The sequence below is a fragment of the Gambusia affinis genome, linkage group LG07 (assembly GCF_019740435.1).
Source record: "Gambusia affinis linkage group LG07, SWU_Gaff_1.0, whole genome shotgun sequence".
Classification (NCBI taxonomy): Eukaryota; Metazoa; Chordata; class Actinopteri; order Cyprinodontiformes; family Poeciliidae; genus Gambusia; species Gambusia affinis.
The window spans coordinates 3,453,233-3,476,448 of record NC_057874.1 but is presented as its reverse complement, the minus strand read 5'-3'; the positions used below and the strand labels follow the sequence as shown (position 1 = coordinate 3,476,448).

At 39.7% G+C, this 23,216-nt stretch overlaps 1 protein-coding gene across 26 annotated transcripts in view; it reads left to right on the top strand.

Moving 5' to 3' along the window:
- Nucleotides 1-23,216, top strand: part of nfasca (neurofascin homolog (chicken) a) — a 137,710-nt gene that overhangs the window by 33,687 nt on the left and 80,807 nt on the right. For 11 of the 26 annotated variants that reach the window (XR_006371018.1, XR_006371016.1, XR_006371014.1 and 8 more), the window contains exon 1: nucleotides 18,415-18,887. The exons of 1 other annotated variant lie outside the window; for it this stretch is intronic. The gene's annotated coding sequence lies outside the window, so the exon portion shown is untranslated. Of the gene's footprint in view, nucleotides 1-13,464; nucleotides 13,532-18,414; nucleotides 18,888-23,216 lie in introns of those variants that run through there. 14 more of the 26 variants (XR_006371019.1, XM_044121440.1, XM_044121438.1 and 11 more) reach the window with 3 other exon arrangements.

The window sequence follows — 23,216 nt, the reverse complement described above, 5'->3', positions numbered from 1 at the left end:
GAATTAAAGCTGCAAGCAGCCTCGTGCGGCCCTCGCAGCAAGCGCTGCTCCGGCTCGCCGGCCACCGCGGAGTTACAGCAGCCGCGGAAGCTCTCGCACCGTTTCCAGAGCCGGCGCCCGCTCGCGCGGAGCCGTCGAACCTTTCCGCCCGATCGCCCGCCACACGACACCTTGAATGCGTTCGGCAGCGCTTCCCGACGACTCACAAAAAATCTGGCGCAGATCGGTCCATTTACGGCGGAGATATAGCGGATGGATTGACCTAGGGGGCGCAGTGGAGTCAAATTACATTTCAAAACATTTGAGCTCTTTAAAGGTTACCACAGGTCTTACATTTCAAGTTTGGTTCCAATCGGATCATCCATGTGTGATTTAAAGACAATCGTATGAATATGGCGAGGGTCTGACATTCGCCATCTGGCCACGCCCACACTGTTCAGCCAGCATTGACAGATGTCATCACCTTATCATTTTAAGTGGGTTTGCACTGGATTAAATCCATATAAAAAACAGAGAAAAGTTAGACATACTGCAGGAAAAAATGGTGACTTTCTGTGGGTAGTGGGTGGGGCTAATGAACTAATCATTCTATCCAGGTGGTGCAGCAGCGGCACATCTAAAGTCACCAGGTTACTCAGAACCCATCCAAACACAGAACAGATGCTTAGAACAGATAATGTGCCAAACTTTCTCCAGCTGAACAGAAACAAAACTGAAGTTATTATCTTTGGACCTAAAGAGGAACAATCTAGAGTCAGTGCAAAGCTTCAGTTATTACAACTAAAAATCAGCAATCAGGCCCGAATCCTGGGAGTAGTGATGGACTCTGACCTGAACCTTCACAGCCACATAAAGACAGTCACAAAGATGGCCTACTATAACCTGAAGAATATTTCCAGGATTAAAGGACTAATGTCTCAGCCAGATCTAGAGAAACTCATCCATGCGTTTATCTTCAGCCACATTGATTATTACAACTGCGTCTTCACAGGTCTGTCCAACCAATCAAACAGCTGCAGCTGATCCATAATGCTGCTGCTCGTGTTCTCACTAAAACCAGGAAGATAGAGCACATAACACCAGTTTTAAAGTCCCTCCACTGGCTACCTGTAGCTCAAACAATAGACTTTAAAATACTGTTGTTAGTTTATAAATCACTGAATGGTTTAGCACCACAATACATTAAAGATTTGCTGCTGTTGTATCAACCTTCCAGACCTCTCAGGTCTTCTGGTTCTGGTCTGCTCTACATCCCCAGAACCAAATGAGGAGAAGCAGCATTTAGCATCTATGCACCACAAATCTGGAACAAACTTCAAGAAAATTGTAAAAGAGCTGAAACACTGACTTCCTTTAAATCTAAATTAAAACCCCACTTGTTTAGAGTTGTATTTGAAATGTAATAAATTGCAAATGTATTGACAAAACCTGACTTGATGTTTTGTTTTGATTGTTGATTCTATGTTGCATTGTGTTTTTGTCTTTGATTTGGTGTAAAAGCACTTTTAAATGCCTTGCTGCTGAAATGTGCTTTCTTTAACTAGGAAGAAAGTAAACAGATCTCAAAGCAAAAATTAATCCCTTAAAGCTCACATAAATGCTGAAGAGCCATGGCATTAAAATTTAAATTAATTTAAACTCTAATTTAAACTCTAAGAATGAGTTTAAAGTTCATTCAAATCATTGATTTTTATTTGATTTGATCAAAATCAAAACAAATTTTGTTTTGATTTCAAACAAAATCCGATTTGAAAAAATAAATAAAAAATTCACTGTGAAAATGTCAAATATTTACAAAAATATTTTTTATAATTTAGAATTACAATATATACTGTAAATTTCTTAAACTGATGTAAAAATATTGCAAACAACAGTTTTACAACATTATTAGCATGAAAATTAAGGCAATTCTTCATTCGTTTCTATGCAATTTTTGAAAAAAACATCATAAGTCAAAACAAGGGAGCTGCGTTAGCTTGACTGTCAACCGTCATATTCAAGCCTTCGAGGGTGGGGGGATGGAGGCGTGCGTGCGTGCGTGTGTGCTAAAGATCGAGCCAGAACCGCACACAGTAAAAATCTCTGCTGGGATCCAAACCGCTCTTAGAACTAGGGTTAGGGTTAGGTAATTCTAGGTTAAAGCATGACTTGGGGCTGATCATTTAAAATTTTCTAGCCGGCGCCATAAATACATTAGGCCACGCCCACCAAATTTTATTATGGATTTCTTTCGGGGAGTGGATAAGGATCCATCCTAGTGAGTTTGGAACAGCTTTGCCCAAAACTGTGGAATTCAGAGCCAAACGAATGACAGCGGCGTTAGAGGTCACTTTGGCACGCCGCCACGCCCACCTGCTCCATCAAAGCCGGTCGGGGCTGGAATCCAAAATACACCAGCATGTCTTCTGTTTCTGGAAAAACTTTCAAGTTGATTAGGTCAAAGGTGTAAGATAGCGACCGTTCCCAGTAAAACATGACACTTCCTGTTCTCAGGGGGCGTGGCCTGAGTGATGTCATCATTTGACCACAGGTTCTTTTGGGTCAACCCATGATGATCAATCACTGAAAGTTTGGTTCCTCTGAGAGTTTTACTGTAGGAGTTATAAGAGTTTTATGTTTCATGGCGAATAGTCAAAGTTTGACACATAGCCACGCCCACATACTTTGAAGTGCGACAATTCCTTTGATAACTTTTCACCTTTCATGCCTCAAGTGTGTGCTGAGCGATTTTGAAGTCTGTATCTGAAAAACTGTAGGAGGAGTTCGATCAAATACAAAGGCTGTAAACATCAAAAATGGGGTCAATTTTGGAACTTTATTCCAAAATGGCCGACTTCCTGTTGGGTTGAGACCATGGCTCCAGAGACTTTTAGTACGTCCTGACAAGATACAAATGTGTAAGAAGTTTCATAATTCTAGGTTAAACCATAGCTGGGCTGATCATTTTAAAATTTTCTAGGGGGCGCTATAGAGAAATTAGGCCACGCCCACCAAATTTTATTATGGATTCCTGTCTTGGGGTGGATAAAGATCCATCCTAGTGAGTTTGGAGAAGTTTGGCCCAAAACTGTGGAATTCAGAGCCAAACGTATGACAGCGGCGTTAGAGGTCACTGCACACGCCGCCACGCCCACCTGCTCCATCAAAGCCGGTCGGGCTGGAATCTTCAATACAGCAACATGTTTCCTGTCTGTTAACACAGTTTCATGTTGATTAGGTCAAAGGTGTAATATAGGGACCGTTCCCAGTAAAATATGACACTTCCTGTTCTCAGGGGGCGTGGCCTTAGTGATGTCATCATTTGACCCCAGGGTATTTTAGGTCAACCCATGATGCTCAATCACTGAAAGTTTGGTTCCTCTGAGAGTTTTAGTGTAGGAGTTATAACTGTTTAGAGTTTCGTGGCGAGTTGGTGAACTTTGACCCCTGCTAGCCCCCCTTCAGCATACTCAAAAAGTCACAGTTTTGATAACTTTTAATCGGCCATGCCTTATGATCAGACTGACCGAGTTTGAAGCCGATCAATCGAAATCCCTAGGAGGAGTTCGATCAAATACGAAGGGTGTAAACGGCAAAAATCGGGTCAAAATGTGACCTTCGATCCAAAATGGCCGACTTCCTGTGATACTTGGACTATGACAATAATTGTAAATTCTGAGCGTCTTGGGGAGCTCTACAACTGTACCAAATTTCAAGTCTCTACGACAAAGTAAGTGAATAGCAAAGGGTCTTTTGAAAATTGCTAGGTGGCGCTGTTGAGCCATTTTTTGTTCGATTTTTGCGACGACCTTAAAATTCAAAATTTTTCACCAGTCTCTATGCTTCCGCCAAGTTTGGTGAGTTTTTGAATATGATAAATCCCCCAAAAAGGCCCCTCTTTTGGGGGGCAGAATAATAAGAAGAAGAATAATAAACAGTACAAAAACAATAGGCCTTCGCAGCGCTTTGCTGCTCGGGCCTAATAATAATAAGAAACAGTACAGATACAATAGGCCTTCGCAGCGCTTTGCTGCTCGGGCCTAATAAACAGTACAAAAACAATAGGCCTTCGCAGCGCTTTGCTGCTCGGGCCTAATTAGGTGAGTTTCCATCTACTGGTAGTAGAACCAACCAGGCTATGCAAAGCGCAACATAGTCAAATGTTGATACTACGTATGGCTGTAATAAACAGGTAGTGGAGGTTGCAAACTAGCATGGACATCAGAAATAATGGACATCAGCTTCTGAACCGGAAACACGGACTTCGAAATGTTTCTGTTTTGTGCCTCTGGTAAGGCACAGACCCTCCAGAGACAACAATCGCCTATGTCAGACATTTTTCGGCATTCTTGTTTCCACCCTCAGCTTAGGGCATTAACTCTTTTTTGGAAAAGCCATAAACCACCTTTAGCAAGCATAAAAGCTTTTGTGCAAATTGGAGGAAATTATTTTGAATTTTGCCATTTCCATTAACATTTTTGTAACGCAATGCTTCAAAATATGCTCAAAACCTCCCCCAAAAAACATAAGACCAGTGGAAAGGAACCACCGTGTTTTAACAGGAACAAACCTCCAGCAGACTCAGATATTTTCGTTTATAATTTGTAGAATGTTCATAACACCGATTCTGTCTGTGTGTGTTTGTATGGATCTGTCCTTACTGGTTGAGTTCCTGGGTGCCATGACCAAGTATAATTGAAGCCCAGGGGTCCTTTGGTACATGTAGGTCACCCAACTACCTCCAAACATTTACACACTCTTCAGCACAGCTGACAGACCTGTTCATGTCTATATTTTTCATTTCCCTCTTCTAAAGCAGTAGCAATGTCAGCCAACAATTTACAATCTCACTGGCCTCTGATGACAAATTTTGTCTTTCTGTTAGCGTTAGCGTTAGCGTGGTCTGTAGCTTTGGATGTCTGCTGAAAACTCCTGAGCTACATGTCAGAATAAATTTGAAAAAAAATTATTGAATATAACTGAATTTTTTTTTACATATCTTAATTTTGTGTGAATATAACCAATATCAAAACCAATTACCTTACCACAACTTTTCTGTTTGAAAAGGAGTAGGAAGTAACCCTACCCCTTATCTCAATTTAATAAAATATATCACCTACCGACTCAGTAGTGATCATTTCAAAACATGGTGTATGGATACCGTGTTTTGGTATTCAAATACCTGTTCATATACTGTGCTAAACAACCAACCAATAAATTATATTACACAAACAAAATGATTACACTGCAAAAACACAAAATCTTACCAAGTAACTTTGGTCTAATTTCTAGAGCGAATATCCTAGAGCACTTGAAATAAGACAAAACTAACTGATTAAAGTAATTTTTCAGCAAGAGATAGAAGCTTGTTTTAAGTCACTAATTCCTCATCGATAAATATCTTCTTGTTCTGTGGGCCGATTATTTCACTCATAACAAGACATTTTTCCCATGTTATATGTTAATTTATTTGCCAACAGAAGTATTACTTTTCATCAATAAGCAATTATTTGCTTAAAACAAGACAAAGTTACTTTTAAGTTACTTTGTCGTTTTTCAAGTGTATTAAAATATTTGCACTAGAAATAAGACCAAAATGACTTGGTAAGATTTTGTGTGATTTTGTGTTTTTGACTTGCTGACCCATAATAAAAAAAATATACAGACCCATAATAAAAATATTAATAGCAATAATGATAATTGTAAATAACAAGTGGAAATACAGGATCAGAATAATTACCACCTCCTTGCCAATGTACATCTTATAAATTCTATAAATAACACTGTTTTTTAACTGGCTTACTGAATATGAATTTAGTGTAAATGATAGCAAAGATAGTGTTAATCCAAGCAAATATAATGTACCGATGAAAATGGTTGGTAATATGCGTCAGTCGTCACAGTGTGATTCCTGGCCTCTGGTGAAATCTTTCCAAGCGTGGAACTTCCCCCGGCGGTTCAACCCTGAGGTCAGGACAGGGCGGCGCACAGAGAAGTCCGCCCCCCAGCCTCCCACCGACATCCTCAGAAATACATCAGGGACTTGAGGTGATAATTGGACGGAACAGACAGGAAGTCTCTATGAAGACGTACAGCGTTTGTGTGTGTGTTTGTATGTGTCTCTGTGAGTGTCAGCAGTGGGAACATGTCCATCAGTCCGTTAAGTACAAACATGGCTGCAGGTGTTTCCCTGAAGTGAGAAACTCTCTCTCTCTCTCTCTCTCTCTCTCTCTGTATAATTGGCAATCAGTAAGTGATTCTGCCACATCTTCTGACTTCCTTGACAGAGCGACATGACACATGTTGTGCATCAGGCTGCAAACTGTTCCCCCTCTCCTCCTCATCATCATCCACCCCATGTATTTGTATCCATGATGATGCAGCATTTTTATAATTTTTTTTTTTAAATCAAATCTCATGGTAATAAAAAATTAAGGAGGGAATTTTGGGCCCCATGACCAAAAATTAAATGCAGGACCCCCCCCCTGCTGTTACAATTTCTTTAGTCTATTTGACCCATCACAAGCATCACAGTTTTAAAGGTTTGCAACTGCCTTGCTTTCTTTGGTCCAATACTGATCACAATATTTACTGCTCATGAATTTAACATCCAACAGTCTGCATACAGTATGACAGTAGGTTGTTTAATTTTTTTCTGTTAGTTTTAGATTACTGAAATGTTTCTCCCCATGAGCAACAGTCATAGGCGATGTGCAAAATACAGGTGAACCAATCCAGACTTCTCAAAAAATGCTAGTTGAATTTTATTCAAGCTGCAGTATATAACTTTAATAAAAAAATTTCTTTTTTCCATATTTGTTAAAGCTGTCATCATGAAAACCTTTATTATTTTTCTTGGCGGCATAGTAACAGCCACAGTCGTTCTTGTCTTCCACTGCTGAAAACGTGGCGGTCAAGCAGGAACGAACCACTTCATGCAGATCCAGGGGGATTCAGGGCAGATATGGATGTGTACCTCTTGGTCTGGGAGGGGGAACATTTGATTTTTACTGCTAAAACGTATTTTAAAAAAAGCAATATGATTAATTCAGTAATTGACAAGGTCCCAATTTTTAGTTTTTTTTCTATATAAAAAAAATAAATAAAAAACTTGCGTAAGCCGCCCTGTTGGTCAGGGGCCCTTGGAATTGTCATAACTTTCCCCCCTATCCGGCGCCCCTGCTATGGAGTGTAGTTATTTACTCCTTGGATTTGTTTTAGTTGTTTGTTTTTCATTCTAGTTTATTCCTTGTGTTAGTTCACTTTCTCTTATTGTTTGTAATTTCTGGACTTGTTCTGTTAGATTTATTATTTATTTCTGTTACTGTTTAGGCTGTCTCTCCCCGATTCTTTTCTTGTTTCCATTCTCACACTCAGCCGTCCGTTTTCTCTCCTTCCCAGCTGTTAGTCGTCTCCTCCTTCGTCCTTCCTGCTCCCTTTCCCAGCTGTATTCATTTTCCTGCAATTAGATTTTTTTTTGTTGTTGTCATTTCCACTTCCTCCTCGGTCTCATTATTCTCTACTGGCTCCTCCCATTGCTTTCCATTGTCGCCATAATTAAAAGCTTTTCTTTTTTTTTTTTGCCATCTTTTTGATAAACATGAACTCAGTTAAAATTCCATACTCCAGGCTGCATTTTGGTCCTGCCACAAACCCACCCATCACGACAGGAGCAGAAATGAACACAGTTAAGGCCAAAATTATTCAAACTCCTAACAGATTGAAACTGAAGTAACCTGCATCATTTTGCATCAGCCCAGCCCAGATAGAGAATCTGTGACGGGAGATAAAGGGAGCCTTTCAGCCATCACAGATAATTTGTCAAACAAACAAAAAAAAAAGAAACAAATCTGCAAAAATCTGCTCAGAAATTAAAACCGGTACTTTATTTGTTTTGTTTTGTTTTGCCACATATACTTCTTTCATTTCCTCTAAGAAAAAAAACCTTCTTGGTTGAATCCGACATTGGCAGAAGAAGGAGTGATTCTGTGCTCCGCTGTGTGAGCCGGCTCAGGTATGTTTATGTCCACACGTTGTCATGAACAAATGTTGAAGACTGAGGGAGTTATTGATCAGTTGCAGATGCTCCACATGGTCCCAGCTCCACAGATGGCCAGTCAGGTTGTCCCTCCTTGTGTTTTTGTGTCGTCGTGGTGCATCATTAGACATGCAGGGGCTTGTTCCTGCTCAATCTGAGGGTGTGTGTACGTGTGTGTTGCCTGAAACACACTCAGAGTGTTTGTGTGATTCAATTGTCTACTGCTGACCAGCTGCTGCCAGAAGCTATTGTGTCACCAGACGTAATGACTGCATGGTGGTGTGTGTGTGTGCCCATGAGTGTGTGTGTGTGGGGACATATAAAAGAGAGAGAATGGTTAAACAGGAAGGTTTAGCTTTTTACTCCAGCTTCCCCTGTTTCAGTGCATTTTTAATTATTGTAAACAGCAGACTTTTTGAAGTTTTCATAGAAAAAAACATTCCTATCAAACATAAAAAATGTTTGCTCTCAGATATGACCTGGTCTAATCAATCTCCTTACACCAAAACACGTCTATGCAAGATTTTTAAAAAAAATCCCAGAGTAAGTTTCTGGGGTTTCGCAACTTCTGGTGCTGGATCTGCTCCAGACCTTTATCACGGTGCACCCCTAATTAGAACTCACTTAGAATGAAACCAAATGAAAATGCAACAAGTGGACTAAAAACTTCTAAAGCAGAGTTCTAAATATATATATTTGTGTATTTATGCATGTATGTACATATCAAGGCCAAAATACAGTCCAATAAAATATGTTGTTTACTCACTGATGACACTGGTGTGTTAGGCAAGACTGAGCAAGCGGGACTCTCTCTCTCTCTCCCCTCACTCCAAGGTTGAGTTAAAGTCTGTGGGATGTTGTTGCTCCTCCGTCAAACTAAAGCTACAATCACAGGTCTGAATGCATTTCACAGTTCCAAACCTCAGAACATGAGTTCCAAACATGAGTACATGTACGACGAGTACATGTACCACTCATGTACTCGTCGTACATGAGTGGATTTCTATAAATAACCATCTAACGCAGGCGTGGCAGTGGCCTGCGTTAGGTTTATGAAATTACCTTAGCAGGAATGGCTTTGATTGGAGTTCTTCTATTTGCTTCTTGTTCCACTCTGATGCCATTATCTTTAGATTTCCAGGAAAAAGCTCTTCTGTTTGTACAAAAGGGAAATGCTCTGTGAGGTTTAGACAGCCAGCTATCAGATAAACAGCCATACTCACGTCAATGTACTTTGTGGTTATCCAGCTCTAATCGATTTCACTCACAGATTATGCAAAAATAACCACAACATAAAATGATGGAGTTCCACAACAAAGTCTCAAACATTTCACAGGAAACTTTTCATTCTTCTTTTTTTTTTTCTGGAGCAGGAGTTATGTCTTGTGATTGCTTAATAATCAGAGTCTGCATAGTTCTATGCTGAATAAACGTGTCTCTGACAAGTAGTAGCTTTTCCGAAGATTGAAACTATTTTCTGTCACGATGAGGCACAGAGATCTCTGACCGTTCCTCCATTTGACCCTTGTGGTCCTAAAATGGGGCCTCCTTCATTCTCTGGGGACAGACGTGTGGATCTGAAGCGTTGGATGGTTCATAGGAGGTGATTGAGTTGTATGACCTGACATGACCTTTATTCAGTATCTGCATTGTCTGCCTTGCTTGTTGCAGTTTACTTGTTTATATGTCAACTTTTCTTTTTACTTACCTTTTTATAACTAAATGTCGTGACTCTGGTCAAATTGTCCCATTAAACATACAGCAATGAAAGCAGCCAATGATTATGAAACAAAATACTTATTGTGAAAAGTTTATTGAATGTACTGAAGGGAAACATGTTGATAATGTTCCTTGCTAAGGCAGAATCCAGGGACGAACTAGCAGCACAGATGAGCTGGCTCTGGATTAGACGGTTGCTCTGTTTGGATCTGGACTGTGGGAAGGTGGAGATCAGCATCAGAGTCACCATGGAAATGGTAATTAAATTACTGCTGTCATGGTTACCTCCAGACAGCCCGGTTCACCTTCCCGTTCCCTCGCTGCTCGCTGCCTCTCAGTCTTCCTCCATTTTATTTTGATGTTTAAAACTTTGTCCAAACCTTCTTCACCGGAGAGACACACGCTACTGGTTGGCACTTTCTCTCAAACTTGTTGAACTCATTCAATTATCCTCCCTATAAAGTACTGCTGGGCCAGTGGCTGAGTGTTTTCTCCTGTATAAAGTTCCTAATGGAGGCTGGCGCTGCCATGATGTCTGCAGTCTGTTGCTCTTTCCTCTCTGGACTGGAGCTTTAGTTTCTTCTGTCTCTCTTTTACCTCTCACATCCTTCCACACTGAGATCGCTCAGTCTAGGGGATTACTACAAACTCACTGACTTGATGCAGGTGGCCTGGCTGACATCGTGTTGTACCTGAGATTAAGATTGATTTTCATGTCAATGAGTGAAAAAAGAAATTCGACCTCTTGTGGGATTTGGTGTTAATTGCTGTAAAATGAAAGGTTGGTATTTGTTTGTTTGTTTGTTAGAGATCAATCCTCATACTGTACGAAGATTAAAAAGATTAATTATTCCCTGTTTTAATTATTTGCAGAACCATATTTAACAGCAATGGCTGACACTGCTGATTGATGACATCATTGTGGAGGAATTCTGCCAGACGCTTAGCCCTGCCACAAAATGTACACCACGTCTGGACTTTGAATAGACCACCGTAGGGCTTAGATTAAGTTTTCTTTTTTTTTTTTACCACTTTGTTGTAGATTCGGTTCATTCCACAGAAAAGTCGACAAATAGGTGAATTGGAACGGCTCTATAATCCGGATGAGACTCGTTATTTGTTATAGACAGGAAATAAACCTAGTTTATGCTGTAAATCTTGTAGTTGACAAACAACTACAAGATAGTAGTTGTTTGTCCACGACTTTTCTGTGGCATCCCTTACAAAAAAATCCCATGAAAATCAAATGTGATCACATGTGGATCACATGTGACTTTCACATGTGGTCCCATGTGGTTCACACAAATTTTACATGTGAATGATGTGAATCACATGTGAAAGGACATGAATACGTGTGATTTTGGAATGTTTTGTGGTAAAATCACATGTGAATAACATGATCACATGTGAATCACACGTTATTCACATGTGAATCACACATTTCCACATGCAATCACATCTGATCACATGAAAATCACATGTGAAAACGTGATTTCTTTGGTGTGATTTTCACATGTGATCACATGTGAAAATCACATGTGGAAATCTGTGAATCACATGTGGAAATGTGTGATTCACATGTGAATCATGTGTGATTTTACCACGAAACGTGCCAAAATCACACGTATTCATGTGCTTTCACGTGATTCACATCATTCACATGTAAAATTTGTGTGAACCACATGTGATCACATGTGACTTTCACATGTGATCCCATGTGACTTTCATGGGATTTTTTTGTAAGGGATGTAATTTCTTGCTGCTGTTGCACAATGAGCCAGAAAAACCCCAAACTTTTAACCAGATGTTTTTTTCCGTCTCGTCCGGTTCACTCTTGTGTAACATTTTCTCTGTCGCTTCTTGTTTTTGTGTGCAGCGCAGAAAGGGCAGCAGTGTGACGCGGCGCAGAGGTGGACAGCGCTTGCACAATTGCTGCTGTCTTTAATCTTGCGTTGACAGAAACAGAGTCTCATTCATAGTTGCCCTCCCGCACACTGTATCAGTTTAGCATAAATTTCCCCCCCCCGACAAACATGAACATGCATCTTGACGCACATCAGAATCCACTGTAGGCCTGAAGGATCCTTTAACGTTTTGGTGTACAAAGTTGACATCTCGGTTAATCATGTTCATTCACTGCAAAGACACAAAATCTTACCAAGTAGTTTTGGTGTAGTTTTTAGTGCAAATATCGTTAACACTTTATTTGACAAGTTGTGCATAAGACTGACACGACACTGTCATAAACGTGAAGGAGTCTTTATGAACATCTATGCCTGTTGTCATGAAGTGTCCTTTAGTAAATAAGGACACTTTTAATGCAAAGTTGCTTTAAAAGTTGGATTGAAAGCTCATTAAAAGTGCCAGCTTTGCAATAAAAGTGTCATTATGTACAGAGTGACACTTCATGACAACAGTCATACACATTCATAAAGACTCCTTCATGTTCATGACAGTATCATGTCAGTCTTATGCACAACCTGTCAAATAAAGTGTTACCCAAATATCTTAATACACTTGAAATAAGAAAAGAAAATACATTTTCAGCAGGATATAGAGGCTTATAAGCCTGTAATTCCTTAATATTAATAAAAATAGTCCTGGCTTCTTTGGGAGATTATTTCACTTATAACAAGATATTTTTCCTATGTTATAAGTGATATAATCACCTAGTGGAACAAGAACAATATCATCAATATTAAGGAGTTACTTACTTGCAAGTTGTTGTTTTTTTTCTTATTTCGAGTGTACTAAGATATTTCCACTAGAAATCAGAACAAAAATACTTGGTGATATTTTTTCTTTTTGCAGTGTGCAAAAACACAAGACGTTATGAAATGAGTCATAAGAATGTTTCTCCCCTCTGTGTGACTGAAGTGACCCTCTGCCTGCTGGTTTTTACTGAATCATACATCAGGGTTTGCATTCTGCAGTCAGCCACTGTGTGTGTGTGTGTGTGTGTGTGTGTGTATGCGTGTGTGTGTGTGTGTGTTTATGAGTGTGTGAGCTTAATTTTGTTGCTGTTTAATTAGAATACCATGTCTCAGTGCCCTGGGGTGATGCGTACCCCACATATGGCTCAGTAACTGCCGGACGTGGTCTGCATGCGGGTGAGTCTGGGCGTGTGGCGGTCGCCCCCCGTCCTCCTCCTTCGTACAGTACATCAGGTCCGGTTATTGTCTGGCTTTCAAACCGTCCTCACGTCTTTCTCATCTGTTCTCTCCATCTCTAATTTGCTCAGTCGTGAGAATCTATCCTCTAAGTTTTTTCATGCAAACAAATGTTGCGGTACGATAAATTGTCCCAGATGTTATTGCGGCTAATGGTAATAATGTTGCTTTGAGACCGTTTCCATGTATTGTAATGGTACAAATGGAGAACGTTCTCAGAGATCAATAAACTTTAAATTCTAATGAGCGTTTGACAACTGGAACTGGAAGACGTTTAAATATCCAAAATAAATGAAGGAACAGAAACAACAAATAAAATGATTCATGAAGTCTCTGGAAACAAAATGGTCTTTCAAAGAGAGTCTCAGATGAGACCAAAACACCAGACTGAAGACTTTTATCATTCAGTTTTTGGTAGAAAGACAGAAAAGAGAAAAACACTAAATAATTAATTAAAAATTAAAACAAATCATTGAGTTTGTTTTCATTTTTCATATGATTAATTGATTTATTCCTCATTGGCCTACACTCAAGTACACTTTTCTGTTTTCTTGTCAGTTGAAGATTTCCAAAAACTGGAGTCCATCCGGCCAGGAGTTGGTGCCGATTGCTTTTCTGTGTATGCGTGAGTACACAGTGTGTGTGTGTGTGTGTGTGTGCACCCATGTGTTCCTGAATGTCTTGAAGACGTCTTAAGGAAACAGCAAGGGGCTTAGACCTTCCCATTGTTGTCAGCGCATCATTTCTAATGAGATGCGCTGCGTATTTGCATATCATGCCTGGCAGCAGTGACGGTGGAGAGGTATTGATTCTGGAGTTTGGTTGTAGACAGAAGGGAGCTGAAAATGTTGGTTGAGGTCAGTAGGTCAAGCCTAGATACACACCCATCCACCCTCAGGGTTTTACACACACACACACACACACACACACACGCACACACACACACACACACACACGCGCGCGCACACACACACACACACACACACACACACACACACACACACCCACACACACACGCCAACAGCTTCACAAACACATCCCTACTACTTTTGAAGTGTTTCGGTTCTTGCCAGTTCTAAAGATAGTCTGATGAAAACAGGTGTGTGTGTGTGTGTGTGTGTGTGTGTGTCTGTGTGTGTGTTGAGGAGTCTGAGGCCCTGAAGGCCTGCAGTCTTTCCTCTAGCCTTCCTCTGGAGATGTTTTTCTGTTTTTTTCAGACGTTTTTGCTACATTGTTTATTTTGTCTTGTTGGAGCTGGAAAACCGTATACTGTAATGAAACATACAGCATACATGAGCAAGGATTTGCTAAAGGAATATTTAGACACAAATCTTTCAATGTCACATCTAGAGAGAGTGATCCTAAGAGTCAGTGCGTAGGATGAAGCGACATTTAGTAACCCTAAATGCATCTTTAACCTTATGCTTACTGTGTAATTATATAACCGTGGTTAAAAGAGACTCAAGTGTTCGGTTTGTCCCTCTGGGCTAATTTAGTGACATGATGGTAAAACATAGCAGATGGGGTGAGGAGCATGTTTTTATGATCAAATGAACTGAAAATTCATAAAAAATTGTCCAATAGCTAAAATTCTACGTTTAAGTCCAAAATGATTCATAGGCCTGGTAGATCAAAAATGTTTCTTTTTTTATTGTTTATGCCAAGCGTTTTACAGATTGGAAACTAAAACATAATTACTCAAAAAATAATAAAATAATAGAAGAAATATCAGTTTTGAAAGACATAACGCTTTTAGTTTTTACATTTTCTATAAACATGAGATAATGAAAATGATCAATGAATAGATTTTATTTTTTTTTTGCATTAAACTGCTGAGCAGATTTTTAATTTCTTCCACTGGTATTTTGATGATTTATCTTTAACGATGGTCTTTGAGGGTGGAAGACCTCTTTACCATCACCCTAATCTTCTCTTAAAAAACAACAAGCACCAATGAAGGTGCGCAACATAAATCCATCCATCCATCCATTTTCTGTACACCTTGTCCCTAATGGTGTTGGGTGGGGTGCTGGTGCCTCTCTCCAGCGAACGTTTCTGGCGAAGTTCACCCTGGACAGGTCGCCAGTCTGTCGCAAGGCAACACAGTTTAGATATAAACTAGATAAGCTGTGAGTGCAGTGAAGATTAAACTGCAGTGTTTTGCTTCTATCCTTTCAAGTTAAAAGCCTTGCGAAAGCATTTCACTTATAAGTGACTTTTGCACCAGAGTCACATCGGTACAGTCTCGCTCACAGAAGCGCACGCATAAATTTTGACACAGAGCCATCCCTGCTGATCTGTAGCCTGTCCCCCAGACATGCTCTGCATAAACTCCCAGCAGCAGCTCAGGGTTTTATCCTCAGGATTGAATGTTCAGGTGAGCCGTGTCAGGGATCAGAGGGGCTGAGTGTCTGCGTTCTATAGCAACACTACTGTGTGGAATATACCCAAACCCAGAAAAAGAAAACTGGGTCAGTTTATATTGATTTTGGCACATAAAAGCATTTTTGAATACTTTTGTTTTTGGTGAAGATGATATCTAAATATGGATTATTACAACAATAGAAGTGTAGTGATGTGTAAATCACCTTGGGTGGCTCCTGTGAGAGGTAGCCGATGCTAATCTATGCATAGCTGCCTCTAGGTTCATAGACAGGAAATACAAATAGCAGAGGCTTAAGGATCGAACCCTGTGGTATACCACATAACAACAAAGAAGAGCGTATATAACAAAAGAAAGAAATTTTCAATAAAACTAAAAAAAAAGATGACTTTGAATAATAATCAGTGAATAACTAGATGTAACGAAACATGCAGCACATCAGTTCTGAATGTAACTTTCTAACTTGAATGTCTGACTTGAGGTGGATTTTAGAAGGAGAAAGTAGTGAGCAATCATGTTCTAATGATTTAATGTAGTGGATTCCTCTGGTGTGATGACCAAACAGCATGAAACTGAGACTGCTGTCGGCTGCCATAAATAAAGATTAACTTTGAATGACTGGATTGATAAAAAAAAATAATAAAAGAAAACATTAAGGACTTAGATTGCTCACAGTTTTATTTAATTCAAATTATTTCTATAGAGCCAACTTACAATAAATGTCATCTCAGGGCACTTCATAAAAGAAAGACATTTAATTTGTTTGTAAGAACCATGTTATCAATTGAATCCTTTACAATCTGGTCATAATTACAGATCAAAATTCATTTAGATTTATTACACTTAGACCAAAAAGTAAGCAGATGGTTTAAAAGAGTTTATTGGACTGTGTTTGGTCGTATACAACTGTTTTCCCCATGGATCTTGAATGTGTTATTTTTAAAATTCCAGCCAAGCTCGTTGTTCTCTGGTTAGTTTTCTCCCAGCGATGCCACATCCATGAGAAAACTCAGATTTACTCCAGCTGAGGGACGCTTCCTTTCCTTCACTGAATGCATGGATAACTCTGTGTGTGTGTGTGTGTGTGTGCGTGTGCGTGTGCGTGTGCGTGTGCGTGTGCGTGTGATTGTGTGTATGTGCATGTGTTACATTGGTGATATGCATGATCGGTCTTCTCGCACAAGAAAAATTCTCTTTATGCATGAATGATGTGCGTGTTTAAGGTTAAAGAAACCTTTTAGTACAAAATGCTATTCTAATGTATAAAAACATATGAGAATAGAACGTGAATTTTTTTTTACACATTGTTTAATTTGATCAAAAAGTTGCTTCATTCAAGTATGCCGTGAACGGACTTCCCCTCATTCCCGGTGTAGTATTGCGGAGTCATTTACTCACAGATTTTTCTGTGGAACGTAACTCTAAAATACTTCACCTACACACAGATTTAATGTTTTCCGTAAATCTTTTAAATCATTTCTTAAATATTTGAAAGGAAATGCGGCTTCTGAAGCTGAAAAACATGCTGCTTGACACACCATGGGTAGTGTTGCCATTCATTTTTCTCCATGCTGATTGGCTGCATCTACAAGAGTGGAAAGAAGGGAGGCTGTGGTTGTTAGCTTCTGTGTTAGCCTGGTAAAAACCATCTGCTTGTGCCACGCTTTCTATCGAACAGACAGTCTGGATCCTCTGCTATTAAGAAGTAAGGGTGCACCAATTTATTGGCAAGCCAGATTATCGGCATAGATTTCCTTAACTTGGGGAGATTGGAGATTGGTCGATACTTGCATGTGAAACCGATCTTATCCTCCGATCTTATCTACCTCAGCAAAGGCCTAAAAATCAACTGCTGTCCTCTTCTGCTCTCTCCTGAGAGGTTGGACTCAGGGGAGTCCAACCCGTGCAGACATGACCCACCAGGTCAATATAGCAACTTTCTTGCTATATTTAGTAACGTATCAGACAAAAAAATTGGTATCGGCCAAAATGGAAATATTTAAAGGGTGGTCGGAAAACTGCAATCAGTGTCTAAAGTTTGACTTTAAATGGGTCAATATTTGGAAGGGTGGCCTGAATGGATTCTGTTCACTGATTGGCGCACTTGAAATTCAACCAGAGAAATCAAGCTCAGTGGGAGATGAGAATTGTGCGGAAAAGCACCGGAAGGCAATAACCAGGCTACATCTGAGGTGCTACCAAGACAGTTTCTACTGTTTGTATTAATGCATATTAAGACATATTTGGTGTTTTAACTATTAAAACAGGCAGTTGTACGCATTTTAGAGGGAATCTCAAGTATTTGAGTTCTTCGTAGATGGCTGTGGTCCCTCTCTAGCCTCCAGATTCATCTTCTATTTGAGGCGAGGTCTCACCCCAAACCCAGCAGGAGGAGCCTAGCTTTTCTAGTTACCAGAGAAACCAACCACCGACCAATCAGCTGGGATCTACTCTGGAGCGGGGACAGACACTGTGGACTTAAAATTTCATCAGCATTTCGTGTTACTTTGAGCCTCAGTGATAAAAGTAACTATTAAACATGTTTTTAGAAGTTCATGCTGTTACTTCAACTAACAAATCTTTCACCGCATACGGTTGGAGCCCAACAAACACAACTTCTGTTCTAAATACAACTTATCACACACACGCCCGCACGCACACACACACAAAAATGCAATTTTAATCACATTTTTTACCCCCCCTGATGACAACAACCAATAGAATAAATAATTACCCAACCAGCTATGCGACCATTTCACAATCCTAACTAATGTTCCCATAAAAACTCACCTCTCTGACTGGTGGAGATTTACCAGAGGGCTGGGGTTGGTGGTGTAATGCCCACATTGTCCCCAATGTGCCAACTGTTATTTGCATGTGTGTATTCTGGAAAGGAGTCCTAAATATACCAAAGGACATGCTGATTTTTTAATTTATTTATCTTTTTTATGATTGCATCATAAGGTTTTAGTTTTACCTTTGTATACATTTTGGCTGGAAGCATTTGGCATCACAGCTTACTTTCATGAACATGTAGTGCATTTGTCTATATTTTGAAATGTAAATGCATGTGTGTGTGTGTGTGTGTGTGTGTGTGGGAGGGGGGCGCGTGCGGGCGTGCGTGTGTGATAGCAGTGGAGCGTGAGTCTGAGACACATTAATAATGTATGAGGGGGAGTGATGACGAAGAGGAGGCGGTGACAGATGGAGAATCAGTGTGTGAGTGTGTGTCGGAGAGAGAGTAACGTTCTGACAGACAGTGAGAGCTCAGAGAAAGGAAAAGGGATAGAGTGAGTTGTGGGGGGCAAAGGAAAACAGATTAAATGCTATAAAGGAAGACTTTTTCCTTCCTTTATTTTTGGAGCGTCTGCTGCTGCTCTGTCTCCCATCTCTGAATTCAGCTGACAGCAGCTCGAGTCTTTGTGTTTGCTCCTTTTTTTTGCCCCCTGTATGCTGAAGGATTGACACACCAGGACCTACAAAGCGGTGACCAAGCACCTCTACGTGAAAGCTGCACTGACAGAGGCTCTGAAACACGTGCAGACTGTGTGTGGTTCAGCGCAGCCCAGGCAAGGATTATACCACTTCACTCTGTAAGGTAATTGAGTTTTCTCTAGAAAAAAAAAATAAAAATCACAGAATAATCATAATTAACAAAACACTCAGCTCAGTTTACATTATAAAATGCTGATATGCAGTTCTTTGTTCTTTGCTCTGCTGTTTGTAAAAACCACAGTCTGGCTGGAATCAAACACAGAGTGCACTCTATTCCCTCAGTTTCCATTTCTCACAACCTTTGTCCTCCTTTTCCACCACGGCTTCCATCTCATCACTGTTTACCTGCCTGAAGCTGGAGAGGTGACATGGGAGATCTCTGCTGCATCAAGCAGACTCTTTCCTGTGTGGTTCTGGATGGTGTTGCTGTACTGTATGTCTTACCTTTGGAGGCTTTTTTGTGCCACCTTATTATAAACAATAATTCCTGTTTTATCTAATGTTTGTCTTTGTTATATTATGTCCTTACTTGGATTGCAGTTCTAACTCAGGATGTGGAATAGAGAGGAAACAAAAACACACACAGGACATCAGTTATGATTGCTTTTGATTCTGGCTAACAATTTATGCTTTTTCTGGCTTTGTTCCCCAGTTCCAGGTTTTTTTTGTTTTAAAAAAAAAAATCTTATTAGCTTGTCTTATTTTTAACCCAGATATTGCAGGAAATCATCATTTTTAGTATCAGACTTTTTAAACACGTTCTCCTGAATCAGATTATATCTGATGCTTGTTTGAATCTGAGCTGTCATATTGACTTTACGTCATTATGTGAAGGACAGACAGTTTTGCACATCAGACAGTCAGATGTAAACAGTGGATGAAACGAGCTTGGAGGCTGTTCTTACTTGGAGATATGAACAACAAAATAAATAAATAAATAAATAAATAAATAAATAATGGTTTTCAACAATTTCAATACTCAAGTTTACACTGAGGATAACACTGTCTGTCTACTGGCTAACTATTGGTTGTAACTTGGTGTGATACGCTGTGGTTAGCTTGGTGGTTCTTGAAGTTACTATGCTGCGTGTCATTGAACGTCCGGTGGGCAAACGGATGCATCCAGTTCAGATCAGCTTCGCTTGCATATTTTGATACTCCCCATCCTCTCAGCGGATATGCCGGATGTGCAGCGCTGCTAAGGTGTGATAACTAGATGCTGCGCTAAGCCTGTTTGTTGGCCACTTGGTTCAGACAAAAACAAAGTTGCCGTGTTTCAAACAGGCCTTTGTAGTTTCGAGGGTTGAGCATCATGTCAACACCACTGGGCGCTTTTAGTAAAACTACACAGTCAGAACTTAACAGCAATAATTTATATTTATAAGGGGAAACAAAAATGAAGGCTCATTTTTGAAGGCATATTTTCTTCATGTTATTGATTTATTGATGAATGCCACAGTTTCAATCCAAATAGCTAATTAGTAAGCTAAATATTCAGTTTTTCAACAAAATATTTGACTCCAAACTAAATGTTTAGTTAGGTTAGTTTTAGCTACATTAATATTAAGTTAGCTCTGAACACAATAAATATTTTCTTTGTAAACCAAATATTTATCTTTCTTACTAAATATTTAGTTACTACTTAGTTTAGAGGTGAACATTTAGTTTGTAAGCTCTACATTTACTTATATATATATATATATATATATATATATATATATATATATATATATATATATATATATATATATATATATATATATATATACATGACTTTGAAAAATTAACTCCCATATATTTTCCTTTTATGTGAGGCTAAAATACCCAAATTATTGCTGTTAATTTTTGCAAACAGCACCCCATAGAGCTCAGCTCATTAACTAATATGATGCTCTGCTCTGTTCATTTTCTGATAAAGATGAATTATGTCTGAGCCCAGGTGTAAAGATTCATTCAGATCTTTCAGCGTGTGTTTAAAACAGGAATTAAAAGTCTAATTTCTCTCTATGATCATGTGTTGTTGTTGTTGTTGTTGTTGTTTGTAGATGTCTTTTCTCTTCTCACTTCCTATGTTTCTCACCAGCCTCTCAGCGTTCAGGCTGACTGCTTTTCAGTGATCAGCTGTTTATCACTCTGAGAACTACATCTGTTCCCCCCACTGGGCTCCAGCAGGGAAACCTTGAGTGCTTTACTTTGACCTTTGACCTACTTGAGGTCATTAAGAGACATCCTGTGTGACTCTTTCCTGATCAGACAGAATATTAATATATTTCAGACAATTTATGTAACTCTGCGTGTGTTGGAGGGGTCAGTTGGGCATTTGTGTGTGTGTGGGTGTGCGCGCGTGCGTGTGCGTGTGTGTGTGTGTGTGACATTTCCCCCTGGACAACTGGACGCATTTATCAGCTCTTATTAGCTTTCTCTTTTGCAATGCCTGACAGAACATGTAAAGAATGAAAAAATAACAAAACAGATATATATTAGTGTTCAGCTGAATGCTATTTGCAGAGCGCTTTTCATACAAATGACAACAGAAAGTTCTCTTTACTGTTTAAAAACACACAGATAAACATGCAATCGCACCAGCAATGATAAAATTAAGAAAAAAAGAAAGAACAATTTAATTAAAGACATTAAATTGTATGATATAAAAAAGTTAAATAAAACAAAAAAATTCTAAAAGCATTTTTATAAATAGCATAAAAACAAATGGAAAAAAAAAATCCCTCTAAGGTAGCATCTAAAATAATGACAAGTGTAATCTAATCAAATGGATAGTAATGGCAACAATTCAAATATGAAATTAAATGGAAATAATAAAACCTAAATGAATAAAAAAGACTATGTATTAAAATCCAACTAAAACCCAGAGTGAACCGAGAAGTTTCTCAAACGATCACCTCGGTCAGTAGCCGGCCTGCTGACCGAGGTGAGGGGCGTAATGAGAAAATGAAAATGACTACCAGAAGGCCCGAGGGGTCAGGTGGCCTGCTGGAGAGAAACAACTCTGATGAATAGGGTGAACTAAGAGCTTTAACAATTTTAAAAACCAATAAGCGTTCCAAAAAAAACAAAATAAAACAATTTGAAAAGCCACAGCCGGCCCTGCAAAGACTCACACTCCGCTGTGATGCCAAATTGCTTCCTGGTCTGTGTCAGAATCCTTGCAGCTATATTTTAAAGATGTGATGTTCTCAGGGAGACCGAAGGGTATATGGCATTAAAGTAATTATTTCCAAGATTGGAACAGCATATCATAATGTCACTGGACTGAGAGAGAACAGGCCAACCTCTTGCAATGTTCTCTGGAAGACAAAATACAATCTTTTCTGTTTTTGATTCCTCGCCAATGTTTGAAGATGTGTTTCTCTCTCTGGGGGTTTGTGCCAAGAACTAGAACCTTAGTTTGTTCTGAGTGAACTTACCTGAAATGTAATTACCTGAAACACAGGTAATTTGTGCATTAGTGGCCTTTTGTCAGCAGTACAGAGAGGTGTGTCATCAGCATAGCTGAAAAACTAAATACTTTCTCTCCTTTTGGTCACCATGTCGAGGTTGCCTGAAATGTCTGAGACCTAAAATTGAACTTTTTTTGGTACTTTGGAGTTTAAGGTAAAAGATTTCAAGGACCAGTTTCCTAAATGTACAAAGACGTTTCTGTGAGAAATGAGCTGAAGCACTTAAACAGTTCAGGAGAGTGCAGTCTGTCTGAGTGTGTGTGGTATAACAGCTTTGTCAGCTATCAGTGGCTGCGTGTCGTTCTTTTAACACTGATACTGAAGTTGGGTCATGATCCATATCGGACCATTTAGGTCTTTGGTAGAGCTGATTCTGCACTGTGGTTCAATTTGAGGCCAGAAATGTTTGGTGTTCAAATGAGAGCTGAAGTTATTAGGAACCCTGTACTTCAAAAGGCACGTTAGGAAGTGTGTGAGTGTGTGTATTCTGAGAGGCTTCATTCGTCCGTGGGAGGATTATGGCATGAATGCGCACGGTGTGTTTTGTGTCACTGGGTCAGGTGTACGCGGTAGTGTTGTGATGTAGACAGGTGTTTGCTAAGTGTTTCAACACAGTGGATATTCTGTGGAAATGGCAGAAAACTGAATACACACACACACCCACACGCAAACATTCTCATTGCGAAATACAGTCCTTCCTTTGTTTGGGAGCGTTGTGGAGAGGAGGTTAATGCACCCAGAAAACTGAAAGAGAGAGAGGGGGAAACGCTAATGGACAGTGACGACGCTTTCACAGCAAATATTTGATAGCAAAAGGTCTCAGACACGAGCGTCCCATCCCCCTTCCTCTGCCTCCATCCACCCCCTTTCTCCATGGCCAACGGGAAAAGATCAGAACAAATTATCCATCTGTGATCAGCCCACAAATGAACTGCACTCAAATCGATGCCTCTGACGTTTGTCACGTTTTGATT